This window comes from Sturnira hondurensis, unplaced genomic scaffold (assembly GCF_014824575.4).
Source record: "Sturnira hondurensis isolate 20B ecotype Veracruz unplaced genomic scaffold, ASM1482457v3 Scaffold0004474, whole genome shotgun sequence".
In the NCBI taxonomy this organism is placed as follows: domain Eukaryota; kingdom Metazoa; phylum Chordata; class Mammalia; order Chiroptera; family Phyllostomidae; genus Sturnira; species Sturnira hondurensis.
The window spans coordinates 4023842-4046981 of NW_028077105.1; positions in this window are offsets into that span (position 1 = coordinate 4023842).

The following is a 23140-nucleotide window of genomic DNA, read 5'->3' on the forward strand; positions in this document are numbered from 1 at the left end:
ACCAAAACACACTTGCCTCTCTATCTACAATGTGAAGAGGCCTTCGCTGAGGCTTTTCTCGTTTTTTGCTTAGTTTACTGCATGGTTCTTCCCACTGCTCTCCCCACCTCATCTTCGCCCTCTGGTACCTGCCCTCCGCATGGCTCCCCAAGTGATCATTCTCACACCCAAATCCAATCCTGACATTTGCTTCTACAGGGCATTTATGGGCTTCCTATCATCTTTAGTATAAAGCTGAGCTTTATAGGATAACGCTAAGATAACATTTCATAACTGACCTCCATTTACGTCTCTCCAGCTCCATTTTCAGGACGTCTCCATCGGTTCCCTGTGCATTTAACATACAAATGACTTGTGCTTAGTGTGTCCTGAGGTTGAGAACACCTTCAGCTTAGCTAATTCGACTTTTCAGATGCAGCCTCACCATGACCTCCTCTTAGAAGTCTCCCCAATCTCCACTCCTTACATTCTCCAATGAGGCGCCCATAGCAACAAAATGCGTACTTCACTAACGACATATATCCCACATTATTGTAGTAATGCATGTTTCGGTTGCCTCCCCACTAGACTGTGAGCAAGTATCTCAGGGAAAGGGAGTGGCTCATTAACCCAGTTCCCTCAGACACTGGCCTGCACTTGGCCCTCAACTTTGCTAACAAGCACATGAATGAATGCCTGCCTCCCTTTCTGGGGATCATTAGAAGCAATAAATTTTTATCCATTCAATTCATCTAACAAGGTTTGGTCAATGAATACAGACTAAGTAGTTTCTTAAGGTTTTGTTTGTATTGTCTTCATTTTTTTGTTTTTTAAATCTTTAGAATTTTATAGCCCTTGTAAGTGTAATACTTGAAAGTAACATTTCAGAATATTAGGAGAGACTTTCAGTCTTTAATATATAAATAAAGATATAAAATATAGCCCTGGCTGGTGTAGCTCAGTGGATTGAGTGAGGGCCTGCGAACCACATGATCGCGGCTCAATTCCCAGTCAGGGCACATGCCTGGGTTGCAGGCCAGTTCCCAGCAGGGGATTCACGAGAGGCAACCATACATTGATACATCTCTCCTTCCCTTCCCCTCTAAAGATAAATAAATAAGAAATCTTTTTTAAAAGATATAAAATATAAAAAGGATATAAAACAAGAATTTGGATAGCAAGCTGTTCTTTAGTGAAAAGTGTCCCTGATGTCTTCCTGTTGCAAAAATAAAGCATGATTTTTTGTAGTGGCCACAGATTTGTTAACAGCACGCACCTTCTACAAGACAAACTCCCCGGCCTGGTGTCCAAAGCTTTGGCAATCTGACCCCAAGTGACTCTCTCAATCACGTTACCCACTAATTTTTGACACCATTTTTTGCTGGTTCACTCACATCTTTTCCTCTCATATTCCTGCTTATTCCATTTGACTCTCAATTGCTATTTGCAGTCTGAGAACTTATATCTTCTAATTTCTGGAAAATTCTCCATTAGTGCATCTTGGGATATCATCTTACCACATTTTGTTCACATCTTTGGAATTTTTGTGAGACAATTAGAATTTCTGTGATTTCTAACTATATATACAAAACAAATAACTGCAGAGCTGATGGAGGCAGAAGATGTGAGTTCCTCGGTCTCTCTTCCCCTGGCATCTTGCAGCCCCTTCTGAGGTCTCTCTGAGAAACACAATTCGAAAACCACTGCACTAGAGAGAGATGTTTAAGAAGCAGAATCAGAGTTTCCACCCACTTTATTTAATTAACTGTTCTAGTGTCCTATAATCTGTAGGGTCGAGTTATTCCTCACTATCTAAAGTAAATCTCTGCAAGAGTTCATAAGAGTCCCTGCTTTGTTTCTTTAGGCATCAAATAAATATTGTACTCAATAAATCTCTCAGTGTGTCTCTAGCTCCACAACCATACATCAAAACCCAGTTAATTAGAGTCTTGTGTCAGCAGACATTCTGATCCTCTTTTCCTGAATCAATCTGGGTCTGGTGACTTTGGATCCAGTGTGTAAACAGTTCAACATTTTCAGACTTCATCTATTCCCTTTCTACATCATCTCCTTTAGAAGAATCATCCACCTACATGTTTTTAATCTCAAGCTGTAATTGCATGATTTTGTACAAATATCAATAGCTAGTCCTGACTCTATCTTGAGCTCCAGACTTGCAGTTCTACTGAACGTATTTAATTAGGTTCTGCAGATACCAGCACTAGCAAAAATGAATATTATCACTCTCTACCCTACACCTATGCCTCTTCCAGTTTTACTCTCTGAGATGAGTACACTGGCACCACTTAGTACATACCCAACAATTATCTTTTTTTGCTCTTCCCTCACTCCCCACTAAATCACCTTGGTCATTTGTTGTTTCCATTGTTTAAGACCACTCGAGGCCAACTGCCTCCTCTCCAACCCCATAGCAGCCTTCTTCTCGTTACTAGAACTTATTGTTACAGAGACTGTGATGCTCAACAGCTTCCATCTGCTTTTTCCCATTTCCCAGCTTCCTGTGGCTAGGCAGAGCCACATAAGTGGTTGTGACTGCAGAAAGAAATGGCATGTGTCACCTTCATGCCCGTGCACCCGAGAGACAGTGCACAGCCTTATAGTTGCTTCTTCCCCTGCGGTGGTGACTTAAAAAAAGTCATGTGTTCCAGACAATCCAGCTGAAACATGGGGTAACCTGAGTCCCTGAGTGATGATGTGGAACAGAGCCCCCAGTGACATGTAGGGCATACAGAAAGAGTGGGAAATATCCTTTGGTTGCACTAAGACACTAAGACTTAAGCATTGGTTGTTACCACATCAGAACCTAGCTTATGCTGACTAACACTTGCTGATTGGTCTCATCTTCAGGACAGCCCTGCTTCAATCCTCTACACAATCTTTAAAGTGATCCTTCTAAAATTAGCATGTTATCACATCATAAACACTTCACCCCTTGTCCTGCAGAAAACTCTTCAGTGGCCTTTGCTATCACCTACACCATATAGTCCAAAGTCTCTGGCACAGTCTGTGAAGGCTCTGTCTGCCACAGTTTCAACTCCCAACGGCCCTGAATACTCTCACTGAGCCCAACTGTCTGCACATCCTAAGGTGAACTTGTTTACACAGCTTTGGGCCTTGAAGAGTGCTGCCGACTACACTCTTCACGCAACATCCTCCCCTTCCGCACCCTAGTTTGCCCAGCCAACACCCCTATCCGTTACTCAGGACTCATCTCAGACACTTTTTCTCTGGGATGCCAGTCCCAACTCCAAGAAGCGGAGGTAGGCCCACAACATTCTGTACTGAGCTCCAAAACACACCACACAGAAACATGGTTCTGTTTTTCTTTTTTGTTCCCTTTGTTCCCCAGCCCCTGTCTTTGGTCTATTCCATCTCACCACTAATTCTCAGTTACACAAAATTCCTCATAATGAATGCTAGAAAAACAACCAACGAAAAGATAAATTAAACACAAAAATGAACACTACAGCTGTCCCGAGTTTACAAAATAATGTAACAGGTTGCTTTCCTTTCTTTCCAACTCAATTTGTTGAAAATAGAAAATATAGATACTACACACTAACTCTATATACATTTAGATGTTTAGTTCATTTCTTTTGAATCATGGGCATGATTACATAGAAGAACATGACCTGAGGAAAAGAGGAATTCAGTTGATGTCTAATTGTATCTATCTGACTGTAATTAACTACTGATGTGCTGGCAAAGCCCAAGCAATACTATTACCTGCATCTAAAATGAATGGATTTGTAGCTTTCCTAAGAATGTTTTTGGCTTAGAAATGTGGAATATCTGCTTTCTTAAAACCTGAATGTTTTCTATCCTCTTAGTCATTACAGTTGTTTTCATTAAAGAAATAGTTTAAATAATACTTACATTAATTCCATCAATTTTGATTCATCATAAAAATGTTTTATGCTTTTTAATGAATATGAATAGAAATTTTGTCTTGGGAAAACTATAAGAAATTGATTCTCCCTTACTTATGACCACCAGTTATAGAAACTATATTCAACAAATTAATTTTTCTGCTTTAATTTTCTGACCAGGCACTTCTAAGGATTTATCATCTTAAGGATCTAGGGATCCTTACAATCATATGCTTCCAGCTGCAAAATGAGAAAACCCCTGAAACTATAGGTTTTAATGGCTTGAAAATGCCTCAAGATTCAAAGAGCTATAATTTTTTAAATTCTTTGTTTGACTCCAAAACAGCTGCATAAAAATTTGAAAAATTGCAAAGAGACAGAAAAGAACATTTAGAAATTAAAATCAATTGATGTATATTAATCAGTCAAGGAATCAACTGACAAAGTGTTAGAACTAGTTAAAATGAAATGAAATCGGAATGTGTGTAAAATTCTGAGTTTAATATAATTTTCCCTCTGTGGCAACAAGGCGGGGTAGGGACTAGACTCAAATGGTAAACTATCCTTATTTCTCACTCCTGCAGTTTAATATTTGTTCATCTGTTTATTTTTGCAGATACATATTCCTTCCTAAAGAGGCTATTTATGGACCAATTACATTGTACAAAACATTGTGATATTTGCCTGAGCTTAAATAATCCTTGACCTAGCTCCTGATTAAGATTTATAGGAATTCCTAAAACATTAACACATCAAGGCTTAAATTCTCAAATACTTCAACAAAGATCACGTGGAAGGAATGCCAGGGAAAGAGCCAAGTGACCCCAGTTATCCCATTTGCTGACTCTCCCTGGTCTTCCTCGTTCTCCACATCTCACCCATTTAACTGTAATTTACAAATCTTCTATTAGCTCGGACTATTTGGGCAAGGATTTCATTTGGCAGCTTAATGTATAGCCTTTCTCTGCTCTTGAAATGTAATACAGCACTCTGTAGCCATAATACATAACCACCTTTCACGACCCATATGAAATACATGCGAACGAATGTAAAAAACTTGGAAGGAACTGGAAGGGAAGGGGAGTGCCTACTGGAGAAGAATAAACCCACATCTCCTCTTGTTCTGAGGGCCAGCACGTGAAAGCGCGCCGGGCAGATGGGTGCCAGCTGGCCAGCAGCACTTGGGACTGCGGAGGCAGAGGCCACTCCGCAGACCTGCATCCTCTTTAATCCCCCAGCTCATTATGCAGTCGCCTCACTTGGCCTTCCTGATGCCCTGTTTTCCTCATTTCAGTACAAAGGAAACCAACGCTAAAAATGTTTTCTGTGTATCACGTTAACTTTATTTCACCCTGATTTACACTTCTCTCTTGGAGGAAAATGAAATGTGGTTTGGTGCTCTGATTTGTCTCCATTAAACTCTGTTCTCTGTCAGTCACTTAATCCCAGGAAGGTTCGTGGTAAGTGTATCTGTCCTGCTTTGTGTTACTCTGTACCCTGTCACCTTCGCTTCCTTTTTGAATCAGGTTTTGTTGGTTCTACTTCAAATTATGAAATGGATTGCTCCCCAGATGCTGTGACATCATGCATTTCTAATGGATATGACATGGAAATTAAATGTTTTTAAACTCTCCTGAAACAGTAAGAAGATGGATCTGTTACCACACTGATTCCTTTTCTAGTAGAATATTTAATTTCAAAATTTATAGCAACATGTCAGTAAACGGCAGGCTTCATGCTAGCACTTGTGAAAACCACCTTCTGGGGGAAAATGTGTGGACAGTAAAGCAAGATGTTCTTGTCAACCAGATTACCCTTGTGTGTGTAGGACAAACAAGGGCTCCTGAAGGACAGGAAGCTACCTTCTTCCTTTCTACAACTCCAACATCAGGCTCAGGATCTAGAGTCTAGTGGATGCCTAATAAATGTCGACTTAAAAAATGAAATAAACATTGACTTAAAAATGAATAAATGATAGAACATACACTTGAAAACTTGCTGTGGGCAGTAGAAATGATGAAGAATCTCTCTTTTCATCTTCTCAAGGTAAACACCTTAATATAATAAAAAGGCATTTGTCTTCAAAAAGCAAGAATACACAGCTGAATAGTTTCCATCTCTGTAAACTTTCTGGATAAAGTGTCCTCTGGCTGCCACTCTGCCCTAACTCCCTACTGCTCCCACCCCAACTCAAAATTAGTTCCAGATCCCTCGCCTCTCTCCTGGTCCCTGCAGACAGGCCAAGAACGCTGGCCCTCCAGTGCCTTTGTCTTCCTGTCCTCCTGTCTGGGATGCCCCGCCTTCCCAAATCCCGCAGCACGCTTTGTGACTTCCTCCTGGTCTCTAGTCAAGTGTAACCTCAGAGATGTCATCCAGCCCTAAGCACCTTATTTCAAAAGCACATTCCAATCACTTTCCCTATTCCACTGCCATGTGACGCCACATACATCAATTCACGTTCTGTCTCCCGCACTGGGACATGAACTCCATCAGAGCAAACGCTTGTGTATTTGCTCACTGTATGTCCTCAGTGACCAGAACAGTGCCTGTCAATAAATATTTGGTAAATGAATAGGTAAACTCAGGGCCTTTTCTGTTAGCAAGATGTTTAATGAAGAGCCCCTACTATATAGGAGAGAAAACTACGTAGTTTGTGATGAGAAGAATTCAGTTCTACCATTTACTAATCAAGACCTTAAACAAATTATTTAACTTCTGTGGGTCCTTATTCTTTCTCAGTAAAAAAAGATGTAATAGTTTATATACTGAAAGGACATAAGAGAAGAGCAGTTTCATGATGGATAGAGACAGAAATGGACATGATTCCCAAAGCATGAAGTCATCATGCCTAAGCTGGTGTTAAGAAATACTAGTTAAGAATGAAGAGAGATTTCTAAAAATCTTTATTTTTAGAAATAAAGATTTTTGAGTCTTGTTTCTTAGTTTTCTTCACAGCAATTAATTACTATAGCAAATTAATTCAATTTAATAATCACAATTTATTTAATTTTTAATTTTTTATTGTATTTCTTCCATTATCATTTAGTCCTCTTATACCCCCTCCCTCAAAATCACGGCACTGTTGTTGATGTCCATGAGTCCTTTTTCCTTTATGCTCAATACCTCAACCCCCTAAGCGTCCCGCCACCCCCGCACCCTTAGCTGTCATCTGGCTCTCCATCTGTGAGTCTGTTTCTATGTTGCTTGTTAGCTCAGTTTGTTCATTAGATTCTGCATATAAATGAGGTCATATGGCATTTGTCTTTTTCTGACTGACTTATTTCACTTAGCATAATGTTCTCCAGGTCCATCCATACTGTTGCAAAGAGTAAAATTTCTTCTTTTTTATGGCCAAGTATCATTCCATTTCATAAATGCCCCATAGTTCTTTTATCCACATCTACAGGTGGACACTTGGACTGCTTCCCTATCTTGGCAATTGTAAATAATGCTGCAAGAACAAAGGGGTGCTTATATTCTTTCAAATTAAGAGTTTTGGCTTCCTTCAGATATATTCCCAGAAGAGGGATCACTAGGTCAAAAGGCAGATCCATTTTAATTTTTTGAGGTATCTCCATACTGCTTTCCACAGTGCTTTGCCAATCTGCATTCCCACCAACAGTGCAAAAGAGTTCCCCTTTCTCCATGTCCTCGCTAGCACTTGTTGTTTGTGGATTTACTGATGACATCTCACATTCTGACAGATGTGAGATGATATCTCATTATGGTTTTTATTTGCATCTGTTCGTATGTCTATTGGCCATCTATATGTCCTTTTTGGAGAAGTGTCTCTTCAGATCCTTTGCCTATTTTTTTAACTGTATTGTTTTTTTGGTGGTGAGTTTTACAAGTTCTTTATAAATTTTGGGTATTAACCCCTTATGAGAATATGTTCTCCCTTTCCGTGGGTTGTCTTTTCATTTTGTTGACATTTTCCTTTGCTGTGCTAAAACTTTTTATCTTGACGTCATCCTGTTTGTTTATTTTCCTTCTGTTTCCCTTGCCTGGGGAGATATATCTGATAAAATATTGCTACAACAGTGCCTGAGATTTTGCTGCTTATGTTTTCTTCTAAGATTTTCATGGTTTCATGGCTAACATTTAAGTCTTTAACCCATTTCTAATTTATTCTTGTGTGTGATGTAAGAAGGTGGTATAGTTTCATTTTACTCTATGTGTACCTGTCCAATTTCCCCAACATCATTTATTGAATAAACTATCCTTAGCCCACTGAATGTGCTTCCCCCTCTGTTGAGTATTAATTGACTATAAAGGTGTGGGTTTATTTCTGGGCTCTCTATCCTGTAAGCATTCCCTTTAATATTGGGAACAAGACAGGGATGTCCGTTTTCACTTCTTTTACTCAAAACAGTGCCAGAAGTCCTAGGCACAGCAATCAGACAGGGAGAAAAAATAAAAGGTATCCATGATGGAAAGAAAGAAGAAAAACTGTCTTTATTTGTAAATGACATGATACTGTACATAGAGAACCCCAGCGATTCCACCACGAAACTACTAGAACTGATAAATGAATTCAGCAAATTAGCAGGATACAAAATTAACATTCAGAAATCATTTGCACTTTTATATGCCAATTACAAGGTAACAGAAAGGGAAATTAAAAAAAACAACTCCATTTACAATTACTTCAAAAAGAATAAAATACCAAGAAAGAAACCTAAGCAAGCATGTAAAAGACCTTAAAATGTCCATACTACCCAAGACAATCTATAGATTCAATGCAATTCCTATCAATATTCCAATGACATAGTTCACAGAACTAAAACACGTATTTTAAAAATTTATATGGAACCACCAAGGGTCCTGCATAGCAACAGTGATCCTGAGAAAGAACAAAGTTGGAGGAATCACACTACCTAGTATGAAACTCTACTACGGGGCCACAGTAATCAAAGAGCATGGTACTGCCATGAAAACAGACACACAGATCAATAGTCTTAATTTAAAAACCACAGACACACATAGAAAACCTCACAGGGCCCTTGATGTTATTTAGAAGGAAGAGATGCAGGAAGAATTTTTTCTCGCTACCTCCTCTGAATCCTTTAATGGCTCCTCTGTCCCACTCCAGAAGATTCTGGAGGGGCTTCCAGTCCAGGTCTCCCCTGGGCTGGCTAGTGAGCATCCTTTAATCTGGGGCTGATATTAGTTAGCACTGGCAAAAAAAGCAAGTCTCTTTCCTTCCAAAAAGATGAAGCATGCTGGTTGCTATATTTTGTATCACATGGAAAAAAAGACCTTTTCAGGAGCAATTATGTCAATGCAATGAATGTACAGAGATGATGTCCTGATGATATTAAGCCTGTCTGTAGTCAAGGCCACCTTTCGAATCCAGACCTTTCCATTTCTATGAGCCAATAATCTTTTCTTTAATCTAGTTTGAGTTGTTAAAGCTTAACACATACAGGAGGGTATAGAGAAAACCAAGTTTGAGTTGCGCTCTGCAGAAAACAAGGAGACAAGGCTTGACCCAAAGCCCAACAGCATTAGGGTGAAAAAATGTTCAACTAATTCCTGTATTTTATTAAAGAAAAGTCTTTTTACTCCCAACTCATATACAAGTCCCTATTTTCCTCATGTTCTTGCTCCCAGCCCTGGGCAGGGGAGCCCCAATGGTTTCTTGGAGCTGAAGAAGTCCGGAGTTTCACGGGCTGGTAAGGAATGATGTAATTGAAGTCCCAACACAACTGCTAGTCAGCAAGAAGACAGCCGTATTCCTGTCATCCAGGCTTGGACTCCAAATACATTTTCACACATAATCCTTAACACAGTAAACAAATTGATTCTGAAACACTATTCATTCATGTCAGTTGGGTTCAACAAGTAGTCAGGTTGCTTATAAGCAAGCATCTCAAACACACTATATTTCTAAATTCGGAACCGTCAATAAGTTTTACCACTATAAATGTTTGTGTGTGATATATGATTAATTGTTCAGTCTCAATTACGAAAACCCAACAGTTTGCAAAGTGTGGTACAGAAAACCCTGGAGGTCCCTGAGACCCCTTCAGCAAGTCCATGAGGTCGAAAATACTGTCATAATAATTCTAAGACTTCACTGACTTTTTTTACTCTCATTCTTTCCCAAGTGCACAGGAGAATTTTCCAGAGGTCTAATGGTGCATGATACCATAACACATTGAATGGAGAAACAGATGAGAATCTAGCTGTTTACTTTTTAAACTAGACATTAAAGATATTTGTAAAATAATGTCAAACAATGTCTCTGGAAATTATAACTATTTTCCACAAAATGTTATTTTCCACTAACATGAAATGGGCTTACAGTTATTTTCACATGAACATATTTTTTAAATTTTGTGGTTTTAACTTCTAATCTGATATTGACAAATATCATTCACACAAACAAAAGATCTTTGAGGTCCTCAAAATTTTTAAAATTGTAACAGGCCCTGGATATCAAAAATTTGAGAGCTACCATAATAAATGAATCAGTTGAAAATACACTCAGGTAAAATTTATAACTGGATATTATACAATTTTGCTATCAAATCTAAGCTCTATATATTTTTACATACAAAAGGTTTTCTGTGGCAATCTTCAGAAAGAAATTATTTACTAAAAGGGGTATTTTACATGTCTACATAGATTTTAAAGTGTCTCTGTGAGAAAGCACTGATTTTCTGTGGAATGCTGCTATCTTCAGCACCCCAGTACTCATCCAAAAAAAGTGCTTTCACACATGAAGAGACCAGGTCGTTCAGCAGTATCATTTAAAGAAGGCGTTGGCAAATTTTTTTTTTTTTTTGCATAAAAGGCCAAGTTGTAAAGATTTTCTTCTTTGCAGGGCATGTGACTTCTGTCTCAACTGCTCATCTCTCCCGCTGCAGCACGAAGCAGCCAGACGTGACACCAATGAGCGTGGCTGGGTTCCACCAACGTTTATTTAGGAAAACAGATTTGAAATACTTTTTACATGTCATGAACTACCATTCTTCTTTTGTTATGAACTACTTACAAAAATGTAATATCTAAAAACTACTCTCAGCTTAGGGTAAATCAAAAACAGGTGGTGGTTTGAATTTAGTGCACAGCCTACAGTTCGCCAATCCCTAGTCTACAGTGCATTCTACAGAACTGGAATCCTTTGAGATCCTTTGTGGCAGAGGGTTCCATGAGACAATCAGAGCAGTAGTAATTGGGCTTTTGATTTTGCCATTATGTAGCTAATGTTATATGATTTTCAGGATGCTTTCCCAAACTTGAATATGCAAATACCTGGGATTCATTGTTTCCCTATGTTAGTGTATCTTTTTTCCTCTGGTGACTTTTAAAATTTGTTCTTTATTTCTGGTTTTCTACTGTGTAAGTGTGATGTACTTAGAAGTGGTTTCCTTTGTATGTGTCCTACTTGGGGTGGGCATGAGCAGTAGGTAGAATTCTTCTAGGAAATGCATTACACAAATTTAAACATATTAAATGAAAGGACAAAGCAAGCGTCATTTGCTGCTGTGGCACCACCTGCCCAGCAGGCCCGCAGCCCTGCTAAGCATGACTGCTACCTCACTCTGCCCAGCTGGTGTTCCCAGGGCAGACATTTCACTGGAAAGAAAGCACAGACTGTGACTATCCTCTCCCTACAGCCACAGGCAGAAGATAACACTGGAACTAACTGCAGCCTCATGTTACAACACCCCAACAGCCCAGGGGACACAAAACAGCAGCCCCCTCTTATAATCCAATTATATTCCAATAAAAGATTAAAGACCCCACCCTTCAATGCTGGTATATCTGTCCACACCCTGCTCCTCTCCTTTCTTGGAGAGTGAATAAAATCTTTATACTCTATACTTTCTTCTCTTTGTGAATTCTTTCATAGCCCACGCCATCAACCTCCCTAACATTAAAGAGGAGATAGAGCAGAAGATTTTTTGGTCCAGACAATCTATAAATTTCAGCTTATTTTACTAGAGAGTAAAAGACCCCTATGTTCAGTAAGTCTGTGACTACCCCATGCTATAACTCTCTTTCAATCATGGTGGCTGGTAAACTTCTGGAAAACAAATTGCCATTTAAGAAAAGATAAGACTAAACTTTAACATTGTGTTTATCTCTCGTATTACCCCATCCAGAAATGTGACATCCGACAAGTGATCTACATAAATAATTTGCCTAACTGACATTCTTTAGAGGGTTTTGTTTGTTTTCATTGCCACATGTCCATCCCTTGGAGCTGCTAAGTACAAAACATAACATTTCCCATGACCCTAGAAGGTTGTTCCAGTCAAAATATCCAACCACTGGTACAGTTACATCTATGCACCTGGCAGGGAGCTGGCTACCAGCAATGGACAGTCACAGTTGTGCGTCAGCCTTGACCTGCAGTATGGGCAAAGAGAGAGGACACTCAACAGGGACCGGAGAGACCTTAAAAGGCACATCCTTTTTCCCTTCTGATCTTATTCTTTAATAAACACCTATACTGGTTTTCTAAAACATAATGGGGGAAAACTCATAGACCACATCAGAAGTTTAATTTTTAATCTTACTACTTTAAATACCTATTTATCAAATCTTAACAATGTCTCTTTTGTGATCACTAGACAACTAAGTGATTTCAAGCTGAAATAACAGTATTCTTTAATTTTTCCAGAACTGCTAATTAATTTCTTTTAAGTCTTGATATGGACCCAGCCCAGTAAGGACTGAAGCCAAAGTGAACATCCTGTGAACCCAAGGTGAACAGTTAATTTACATCTGGAGGTTCTAATTGAATCTGAATAGTGTGTTCTTGTATCCCGGTTGAAAAGAGCTAATCATGTCTATGCTGGTTTTTATACAAACAAATATATACACATATATAGAGATTTTGGCATATAAATGTATTAACATTATATATTTAGATTTTTTCTTCATAGGAAATACTAATTCAAAATGTCATCTCAAAGTAAGAAAAATAACACATTTTATATGATCTTTGTTTTTTCCTTCTACATTTTAAAACTATGTCCTGTAATAATTAATGAGCATTGAAATACTCAACAGCTGTGATGCTAATCTCAAATCAATATTCGTACTTGCTCTTACAAATAAATGGGATGATTTTATCCCAATAAATCCATGCAACTGATTATTATTATTATAAAAATATTTCATGGTGTTTGTTATTTGCTGTATATAGAAACTATATTTTATCACTTAAAACTTACAACACACATAAGATGGTAGGGGAGGCATCATTTTTTAAAAAGTGTTTCAAATGTTAAGCATTTTGCTTTCTGTAAAAACATTAATTAAAAAATGAAAATTCGGTTTCTTTTATGTTATGATTATAGTAACTAGCCGAAGTTGAGAGCTGTAGCAAAAAAGAAGCAAAGTAATGAATGTAGGCATTCGTTCATTTACTCACTTAACCCACCAGTTGTTTTTTGTTGTTGTTGTGTTTTAACGCTGGTGATGGGGTGGTAAACACAACAAATACCTTGTGTGCCTTTCAGGAGCAATCAGAGTTGCTTTAGGAATAGATAACCAACAAATCATGCAATTGATTGTTTAATTAGAATTGTGGTAAGTGGAACTAGGCAGAAGAAGTACACAGTGCTAAGAAACTTCCAGCTTCTCTGGGGAAATGACATTTCAACTCAGACCCAAAGGATGAGTAAGAGTGAGCTGAGAGGAGTGGAAGGTATTCAGGGAGAGGGAAGATGACGTGAGTGGAGACCACAGGCGCCTCCCAGAATATGGGATTTGCATGAAAAGAACAGAACGCAACGTGGGAAAGGCAAGGGTCAGAGGTGAGGCTATCAAGGGCCAGATCACATGCGTCACTGTCGCAGGGATTTTACTCTTCATCTTCAGAGCAATGTATTTGCAGTTACTAAGGAATCTCAAGCAGGGAAGGCATGACATGATTTTGCATTTTAAAGTCATCCAACTGTGACACAGTGGACAATACACTGAGATGGCTAACAGCAGATCAGGGGGATTAAAGTCTTCTAGAATTTCAGTCCCAAAATAGGCATGGTGGGAGAAACAGTGATATTTAGGAAGCAGGATCAATAGGAATGAGACACTGATTAAAATGGGTGTTGAGGAGGCTGGGGAAAGAATGGTGTCCAGGTTGCTGGCATGTGCCAGTAGTAGATATTGGTGTGTTTACTGAGGTGGGCAACACTGGAAGTGCTCTCAATGCTCTTTTTTTTTTGAGTGGTGGGGGAAGAAGAGACAAAAACAGAAACTTGGGTTTGGCATAACAACTTTGATGTACCTACGAAACATTCAAGTGGAGAACATGAGTAAGCAATTTTACATGCCTAGAAATAAGAGGAGACAGAAATTTGAAAGAAGTGAAGCCATGAGATTAGGAGAAATTGTCTGTACAGGGATCCTCAATAGAAATTCTGCAGAGTCCTAGGGCCTGTGAGGTATCCTCAGAGCTCCTTATTGAAATAAGCCAGGTGGTGAAGGACAAATACCATATGATATCACCGTTAACAGGAAGCTAAACAACAAAACAAACAAGCAAGCAAAATATGACCGAAGACACTGAAATACGGAACAGGCTGACAGGGACCAGAGGGGAGAGGGGAGAGAATCACAGGGGAAAAGGGGAAGGACTCACATGAACAAGTATAAAGGACACATGGACAATAACTAAGGGGGGTGGAAATGGGAGGGAGGTGGGGAGCACGGGGGGGGAGGGGCAGGGCTGGGAATATAAGACAGAAAACTGTACTTGAACAAGAATTAAATTAAAAAAAGAAAGAATGATTGAAAAAATATTATAACATCAATCTTTGAGCTTCACGTGCTGTACAATGTAATAGGCTGTGTTTGAGCAATCCCATAGCAATTTTGGTAAAGCATTTTTGGCCCCACACAGCAGTGGGCAGCAGGACAGTACTCATCTGGACGAGTCCATTCTCATATATGCATGCCAGGTAGGCGAGGCCTCTGATGTCTGATGGGTGCTGTAGTTCCCCAAAGCAGAGGAAGGTAGGTGAATGATGTCATCCTCTCCCTCGAAAATTACCTTCCCTGCCTCCCTTCATTCACAGCCAACTGACTTAAGGAAGCAAAGAAGCTTTACCGATATAATAGAAAATTGGAAGAAAATTTTCATGCTAAAGAAAATTTAGACACAGCAAGAGGAATCTGTCCTCTGCCACTGTTATAGTAAATGCTGCAAAATGTGGATTACGTAGATTAAAAGTTAATTGCATTGTGAGGTTTTCACACTTCTTGATATTTTCTCAGCTATTATGCCTTTCTGTATTATTTTATTTGCATTTGTGTTTTAAAAAATATGTCTGATGGTCAAATACGGTGATTTCTCAAGATGAAGTATGAGAGCGAAAAGGAGAGTTCTGGAGTTGGGCCTGTGACCAGTTTTGATGAAGTGGATAAAGAGTCGCTATGCTCTTCCGAGTCAACTCACTGTACCTGCGGAACAAGGGACCCAAAGGAAGTTTACCTTTTACAACAAAAGCTACTTAATGAGTTTTATGTCCTAATTGTTCTAACCACTGTGTACGGTCACCAGCAAACAATGAAAAAGGCAGCAATAACTCCAGCAAAATGAAAAGACATCTACAAATTATAGTCATTTAACAAGGAAAGATGCTGATCATTTTAAAAAGAAATTTGAATCTCAAACAGGATAAACATTTTGGATGAAAAAATGTCACACTCAAGGAAAAGGTTCAGAAAGAAAGTAATAAAGGAGTTATTAGGAATATGACTCATAACCTGGAAAAGGGAAATTTTGCATAGCTAGTGAGAACTTAATAATAGCAGGTAAAATTATAGTTAGTAACATGTGAGGGTGAAATTCTGTACAAGAAATTTAAACATTCCCACTCTCGACTAGTATGACATGTTGACATTAGATGATATGCCATACGAAATTAAGAGGTTTTGGCCCTGGCTGGTGTGGCTCAGTGGATTGAGCGCGGGCCTGCGAACCACATGATTGCGGTTCGATTCCCAGTCAGGGGACATGCCTGGGTTGCAGGCCAGTTCCCGGTTCCCGGTTCCCGGCAGGGGACAAATGAGAGGCAACCATACGTTGATATTTCTCTCTCTCTCTCTCCTTCCCTTCCCCTCTAAGATAAATAAATAAAATCTTTTAAAAAAAAGAAAGAGGTTTTGCATAAGAAACCGGAAAATATCAGCTTCTCTCCAGCTTGATGAATAAACCAATTTCACCAATAATTGTCATGCTATAGAATGCATAAGATCTGTAAATGACAGTGAAATTTAAGAAAATGTTTTCTACCACAAAATGCTGCTCAAAACCAGGGAAGATGCATTTGATGCCTATGCTCACATCTGAAAACAGAAGTTCTACTTTGCAAAAACTATTTTGACATTGTGTTGACAGCACCCCAAGAAAATCTGCATCCACACTGACATCACAATATGCTATTTTCTTTCCAGGGAGCTACTGGTGTCAAATAGAAAATTTTAAAAAATGTCTGGATGATACTACAAAAATTATTATTTAACAAAGACCAGTTCATTGAAGATAGTTTTATGACAGTATGAAAATCTGGAAAAGGAGCGGCGACACCTCTTACATACAGAAATCCAGTAGCTTAACAGAGAGACAGTGCTCCACAGAGTGTCTGGGCTGAAAAAGGACTGTAAGGGCATCTTCTAGACACAAGCAGGCCAGATTTTGTGACTGCAGAAACTAGCCTACATTTCTCATTACATTATTCAGTTTTAATAAGTCTTTGTAAGATCCAGGACAACTTTTTTACTTCAGGTGACAAGATTCATGAATTTAAAATAAATCAAATCTTTAGAAAAAAGTATAATTGCAAAAGAAAAATTTAAAATATTTCAACTGCTATCTGGGTTTGAGAGGGAACAACTATCAAGCTACACTGAATCCCCTAAGAGAATCTCAGAACAACAGCAAAGGTGCTTCCTCTTTTCTTCCAAGTGCATGGCTGCATGGGGTGCTCTTTCTGTTTATTTCTTCCTCAGCATGAAAACTTGACTTTGCGAGAAAAGAAATAACTTTGAGCTGAAATTTACTTACACACTCACGATAACAATCAGCGCTCTACCCCTCCACAGAGTTCTGGATTTCTGTGGAAGCGCTGTCTTCTGCCACTTTCAGAAAAGCAGTGAGTATCTTCCTTCTGTGGTTTCAATTTCTTTTGTTTATGAGTGTTTTCTTATTTAACCAGTATCAAAACCAAGGATAGAAATTATCTGATTATAATTGAAGATGAAATGCATGTATGCTTATGTCATATGCTTGACCCAGAATTGTATATTTTTGCAGCAAGAAATAAGCACCGGTGTCACATTACACATGTAAATTTCATTCTTTTTTGTTCAAACAATTTTTAATCCAAATATAGGCCTATAAAAGAAATCTAGAAACCAAACATCTGGATAATAATATTGTAACTGCTAGGCCTATATTTGAGCTTAATCATGTCTCTCAGTAAGAAAATATTTTGTCAAAGTCATATAAAAGACTTCAGTTTATATATATTTATATATCTAAGCTATATTTTTATTATATTGCTTTGGCTTATGATTTTAAAGGGTTTACTATTCAGTACTGATAAATCTTTGTGTTGTAAGTAAAATCAAAAGCAGTTTATGCTTTTAGGGTAAAAAAAAGCAATTTACAACTTTATTTAAATTAAATTGATCAAGTCTACTATTAAAAAAGTAAATCTCGGACCTGGCTGGTGTAGCTCAGTGGATTGAGCGCGGGTCTGCGAACTACACAATTGTGGTTCGATTCCCAGTCAGGGCACATGCCTGGGTTGTAGGCCAGTTCCCAGCAGGAGACTCATAAGAGGCAACCACACGTTGATATTTCTCTCCTTCTTTAAAGATAAATAAATAAAATCTTTTTTTAAAAAAGTAAATCTCATTTTGTCTTAAACCACTTATTTTATAGAAATTTACTGTTTGCTTTATGAGTTTTAAACATTTATGAAAATAAAACAAATTTATTTTTTAAAGTAAGCTAAACTTAATTACTCTTTCTTTCTACAATAAAGGTAAACTTAGTCATTTTTAGTCAGAAGTAAGAGAGATACTACACAGTATATATCATATATCACATCTCATTAGAATCTTATATAGTAGAAATTTGTGATAAATCTTTTAGGTCTTCTTGGATGAGGTTTCAAAAAATCAAGTAGGAAACTTAGAAAAAAAGAAAGAAAAAACCAAAGTTTCCTTTATTACATTCAAGATGATATCCTTAGTGAAATGGGGAACCACATGAAAGAAGTAGTCTGGTAAGTTGGCCAAAATAAACATATCCATAGAAAACTACCATTCTTGCCTCAAAAGAGCAATAACATTATTATTGGTTTATTATAGCTACAACTTACTGGTCATGTTAACATATCACAAGCTGTAGAAATAATAATTTTTATGTAGGGATTCTCTAAAACCATAAAATTATTAAATAAGGTTGGTCTAGGGAAAAACGGAAGAGGCCTTGGCTTGAAAAATGAAGAAATTCAATGTTTACAGAGTGGATGGAGGAAGGATTCACTGGTAAAGGAGAAGGAACAATTGGAGAGGTGGTCGAAAATCTAAGAGGATTTAGCATCAAGGGCAGCAAGGCAGTAGAACTTTCCACTAGTAACAGAATGATCAGCCTTAGTATACTTTCATAAGTGCTCAAATGATATGAAATCTTAATAATGCATGCTGGACTTAACATCAACTGCACAGATAAGTTTAGTTTCACCCTTTCATACAAGGGCTAGTAAATGTGAGCTAAGCAAACGGAACCACTGAGTAAAGACAACCATTTCTATGCTACTTCCTGTGTGCTGGTAAAGAAAGACTTAGGGTGGTAACAGGAAGAAACAAACAGACTTCTTAAATAAAAAAAACACTTGTATATGCTTAAATGCTAATAGAAAGGATCCATTATAAACAGAAAAGGTGAGACACAGAAAGAGGAGGGGGAGGCAAAGGAGAGGAAGAGAGGAAGAGGAGAGTGAGGGGGAAGGGAGCGGAGAAGGAGGAGGAGAAAAAAGAAGGACCCAATGAAGAAGAAAATGGGATTCTGAGCATGGTGGAGGATTTGCCCTATGACAAGAAGGGTCACCTCCTCTACTGTAATGGGAAAAGGAGGAAATGATGGTTACTGAAGCACGTAGGCTTGTAATAGGGAAGGAGTGCTGGGCTTAGCAGACTGGAACCCTATCTTTTTAACTTTTAATTTGTGCTATCTCCATTATGTAACAACGCCTAAATGTAAACCAAAACAAAACTTTCAGGTTTAAACGAATGGCATTTTACAATATTTATATCCCTCTCCTTGCTTTCCCTCATTGTCACCTCCTCCCCCTATCCCCCTCTGTTCCCCCACCTGCAAGGGACCAAGAACAATGAAGCCTTTTAAGGATGTTAACTGGGGTCAACAATTCAAAGTCCTTTGCAGACTTCTATAGTTCTGAACATATTTGCCCTAAGTAAGTCATAACCACAACCAGGCTTTGAGTAACAGAAGCCATACACCGCTCCTCTTATCAGGCATTAAATTTTTTGCCTTATCAGGCAAAAGGAGGGGGAAGACCTAAACTCAAGTACATACATGTCGCTCCCTGTTCGACCACCATTCTAATTTCTGGTTCCATGCCAGTGTATACTGTGAATGCTTTGGGACTTAGGAGGTTTCTGGTCATGGGGATTATTTGTGCTTTTGAAAGAAGTTTGGTAGCAAAACAAGAAGTTAAAGATTAATTACTTCTTCTAAGCAGGAACAAAACCTGGCTACTATTCAACTCCTTACTTTCATTTTAATTCTAAACTAGGTTTTAAAATTATAACAAAGTGAACAAATAAGTAATTCTTTATGGTACAGTATAAGGATTATCAAATCACTTATTGCTCTTGGATGCTTAAAATTCCTCTAAATTATATGGGGAGCAGTTTCATTATACAGAAATGTTTTTGACCTATTGAATTTTAGATTTCCATGACTATAAAATTTCTAATTAGGTACAAATAAAACTTTTAGAGGCACTCATTTTTTTTTTGCACATCTAAGACTTACAGTCAATGGAAAGTTCTTTACAGGAGAACTTGTTTTTGAGTAAGTTGAACCATATCAAATTCTTTATTTGGGGGGCTAAAAGGGATGGATGGAGTATCAACAATTGTGCAGGATTCAACTTACTATTGCAAACACTTGACACATGGCAGGCATTTGACAGACTCTTAGTAAATAAATGGATGAACCTGAGAATTCAGGCATGTATCCCTCTCTATCTGGGAAATGCATGATAGACAAAAACATCGTCAACAAATCAACTTCACATCCTCAAACAAAATAGTGCATGATTGCAAATTAACTAGTGTTCAAACGCAAAAACTGATAATCATCAAAAGAGTTCTTCACAGTGTCTAATAGTTTAACAGAAGTCAACCGGGGAGAGTCCAGAATAACCACTGTGCTGGCGTTCTAGAAATGCCAGAGTTGCAGAAGTCAATGAAACATTAGCCAGAAGGAGAAAAATACACACTGAAGGTCTACCTTCAATTACTGAAAGTGACCTTGTTTTTTTCCTCCTAATTTCATTTTTCAACCAGAATGAAAATAGAACACCATCGGAAGTCTATGAACCCTAAATAAACAAATTTCACTTTCCCCAAGAAAATGTTGAAATTAAATTTGAATATTATTATATACCTTCTGACAATTTGTAAGTTAGACATACTTAACAGGAACTGTAATTTTTCGAGCGATTTTGGAATTTCAGCCTTGAACTAGCTCCCAATCTAAATTACAAAGCATGGGGCTGGGAATACAAGACAGAAAACTGTACTTGAACAAGAATTAAATAAAAAATTTTTAAAATAAAATAAATAAATTACAAAGCACGGCCCCTCCCACACACACACAGCCTGCTCACTACCACATCACCTTACTTTTTTTTACAACATGCATCACTGCTTAAAATAAATGTGTGTTGAATAAGTAGATGAATTTATTCACTTAAAAATATTTATGAAGCCTCAATCACATAAAATTATCTCTGTTAATTATCTTAATTATCTCTGATAATTCACTTAATTATGTTTCTAAGTCATAAAACTGTCATAGTAGATGCCAGCTCTAATTATTGATCCAGAAAATCTTTTCATCCTTTTAATCTCATGTATTAAAAAAAGTTACCTTATGTAATAAAAGCCAATTATATCAATCAGTAGTTTGATAAAGCCATAATAAATTACTAACTTTTGACCAAAATTTTGAAGAGCCACGTGTGCCCAAGCAAACGAGACTGTGTCGAGATGCCTCAGTAACTCCCCTGCTTAGTCACTTTTGAGTCTGGGCTCCCTTATAGAACACTGCAGGCACAGTACTAAAGACTGTACATGCCACACCTCACGTGATCCTCACAGAAGTCCTTGTGAGGGGTACTATTATTCATCCCATATAACTCACGAGGAAACTGAAGCTCAGAAAGATTAATTTTCTCAAGGGGTATGGCGAGTGGAGGACAGCGCAGTACTGGAATTTGTATCCATGCTGCATCCCGACCCCACACTTTTGGTCTTTGTGGAGGAGGGTGGAGGGCTGCAGAGGGGCCTAATATATGGTGACAGAAGATGGTTTGACTCGGGGTAGTGGCCATACAGTGCCAATATACAGATCTTGTTTCACAGAACTGTATACATGAAACTGAAATGATCCTATTAACCAATGGCACTCCAATAAATTAATTTTCTCAAAAAGTAAATAAATAAGTTTGCCTATAGACTCACTCTATTCCTTGAAATATGGACTTTTATACTATGTTTAAGAACTTTAAAGGTTCCTAAGTTCCTGGCCCCCATTCACAAATCATTCCCTGCCATGGGGCTGTGTCCTCAACTAGTATGACTACACCCTTCTCCCCATCAAAAACATAACTTGCTGCCTTTATTCTTCAATCTCTTCAGGACTCTCCTTCCCAGTGAAGTGATTCCTGAATGGCCTTACCTCACTCCCTGGGGCAAAAATGTTTGCTTATCACTACTGAGACCACCACCACGCTCCCAGGCTGCTAAGGCCGAGTCTGTTTCTCGCCCCTGTGGGAGTTAGTGATTGTCCTCTCTGCGTTATTAAATTGGAGCCCTGAGAATAAAGGTTCTGCGGTGAGTGTGTTCTCAGTAGTTACTAAGTCCAGACTGACATTTGACAAGTGATTGTGTCATTCTGCTGAAAAGCAAAACTCAGTTGCCAAGGTCACCAAATCCTTTCCCCCCTTAGGTGTTTGCTTTTACTGGCTGCCCCTCAGCCCTGTGCCACCTTTAAAACCAGGAAGCACATGGTGTTTCCTGTCGCTCCTGCTACCTTGCAGGAAATGCCTGGCTTTGGGTCATCCGGGATGTATGGGCTGGATATGCGAGCAGAAGACACAGGAGGAGGAGCTAACACCAAATCCAGACTGTGGAGGGGCGTGTGCCTGGCTGGGTCACATCCTTCACTTCCCCTGCTGTTCCTCCTCCAAGGCATGTCTACACATTAACAGTGACCTCATCACACACTAGCATACCTTTTACTAGTTCATTTAGATGTGAGGCCAAATATTAAGTGATAGTAAATACTTCCACTTAAAATACTCATTTCTTTTAGCCCTGGCTGGTGTAGCTCAGTGGATTGAGTGCGGGCCTGTGAAGCAAAGGATCAGGGTTCAATTCCCAGTCAGGGCACATGCCTGGGTTGCAGGCCAGTTCCCAGCAGGGGATACATGAGAGGCGATCATACATTGATATTTCTCTCCCTCTCTCCTTTCCTTCCCCTCTAAAGATTAAATAAGTAAAATCTTTTAAAAAAAATTCATTTCTTCTAAAAATTTTTTTGACTTTAATTACTATCCTCCTAAAACAGTGAATTATTTCACAATTAACAGAAAGATTATTTCCATTTTTCTATTAGAAAACAGAAAGGAAAAATTAACTTGGTGCTACAGAGAAAAGAGTAAACTAGCTAAAATTTAAAAAAATAGCTAATATTTATTGTGTGTTTATTCCTGTGTCAGTTCAGACCCTCTGAGAAGCAAGTGCCAAGGCAGGAGAAATGGGAAAGAGCTGTGCCATGGGAATGTCCCTGAAGGACAAGGACGCTGGAGAGTTAGGGATAAGGTATCTTATTTAGACCCGCATGGATTTGTCTGAGTTTGGACAACCTTTTATTTTGTTTCTATTTTATTTTCAATTTTTCAAAAAAGGGCTACGTAATTTGCTATAAAAATTAGTCATAGCAAACACTAGCTCATGAATTGGTTTTTCATCATAATTTC